The following is a 1,877-nucleotide window of genomic DNA, read 5'->3' as shown; positions in this document are numbered from 1 at the left end:
AAATCTACAACTCCATTTGGAAGAAGAACCCATTCCCTTTTGAGCTTTGGGTGCATCAATTTATCCATACTTTGGGTATAGTCCCTCAGGCTTGGTACTTGAAGGAAGAGATGAATAGGAAAACAACAAACTTGGATGCATTGATATCTCAATTTTTTAGTGATTTTACTTTCTCATATGAGGATGCACAAATTGTTGAAGCCTTGAAAGTAATTAAGATGGTATTATGCCCTACTAGAAAACCAATTGTTGAATCTATTAGTAATCTAATCTATGGAGTTTTACCCGAGTTAGGATTTCAAGAAGTCATTGCTTGCATAAAAATCAATAGGGAACCTAAATATGATGGGTTAGAAGAATTAAGACATTTATCCTTCAAGGAATATGAAGGGGAAAGGAGTATTAAAGATGACCAGTAAAATATGCTCCACATATGAAACATTTAAAGTTGTGCAAGCATAATATTGGAACTGAATATAAACCCAAGTTAACCTCTATTGGTAATTATTGGGATGAACATACTACTAAGTAGATCTTTGATTTGCTAAAGAGTACGGGGATCTATTCCCTCCATTAGTTTTGAAGCTTAAAATACTTAAAGGAGATTTGGGAGAGATGAATATTGTTCTAAAACTTGATGCTAGACTTATCAAGCATTGACCTTATCGCATGAATCCATGAGTTAAAGGGAAGGCTAAAAGGGAAATTGACAAAATGTTAACTGCGAGACTTATTTTTTCTTTTGATGAGGCTGAATGGATTAGTCCCATTGTCATTCAAGATAAGAGAGATTCAGATGGTATTAGGGTTTGTGTAGATTATGATAGCCTTAATAATTCTTTTGTTCATGAAAAATTTCCTACTCCTTTCAATGATGAAGTATTAGATAATGTTGCAGGGAAGGAAGCTTACTCTTTCACAAATGGGTTCTCCAAGTATCATCAAGTTAGAAGTGCAGAGGAGAATAAGAAGAAAATCATCTTCACCCCTGAATGGGAACATATGCCTATCATGTTATGCCTTTGGCCTTAAGAATGCACCCATTTTCTCTTCTAGAATAGTTATTGCACCGAGAGGCACATTCTACAACCCAATATGACCCCGATGTGTAAGTATGTCATGTCCTCAAAAAATAATAAAAATCATTTTAGCTAATGTCGGCCAATCTTAAATTATATATAAATTGATGGGGAATTTTGTTTGTCTTACTTCTACTTTCTTTTCATTCGATGGGGAATTCTATGACCAAACTTGCGGTGTTGCCATGGGTTCCCCCCTCTCCCCTATGGTAGCTAATTTATTCATGGAGGATTTTGAATCAAAGGCCTTAACTTCTTCTCATCTTTTGCCTAGATGTGGAATAGGTTTTTGGATGACACTTGTGTCATCTAGTCCCATGGTAAAGAAGAGTTGGAACTGTTTTTTGTCCATCTTAACAATCAATCTAGTTCCATAAATTTCACCATGGAATTTGAATGTAATGGTAGTATGCTCTTCCTTGAAGTCCTCCTCTCAAGGAATGATAATGGATCTTTTACTCATCATGTATTTCGTAAGAAAACTCATATGGAACAATATCTTCATGCTAATTCTCATCATTTCCCATCTCAAAAGCTTGGTGTTCTCAACACCTTCGCGACAAGAGCTTTAAGAGTTTATGATGACAACCATCTCAATGAAGAGAAAGCACTTCTTCTAAGTGTTTTCTTTAATAATGGGTATAGTAGACACCAATGTAATAAGGCTTTCCTCATAGTTGAAAAAGGTCCTATTGCTAAGAAAGATACTAAGGATCGATATTTTGGTGTTCATCTTCCTTTTATCCAAGGGAACACCGACAAGATTGCTGGGATCCTAAGGAAGCATAAGGTGGCTTC

Source organism: Pinus tabuliformis, chromosome 8 (genome assembly GCF_031772625.1).
Source record: "Pinus tabuliformis cultivar Carrire ecotype Pingquan chromosome 8, CPIR1, whole genome shotgun sequence".
Lineage (NCBI taxonomy): Eukaryota > Viridiplantae > Streptophyta > Pinopsida > Pinales > Pinaceae > Pinus > Pinus tabuliformis.
Note: the sequence above shows the minus strand (reverse complement) of the source record.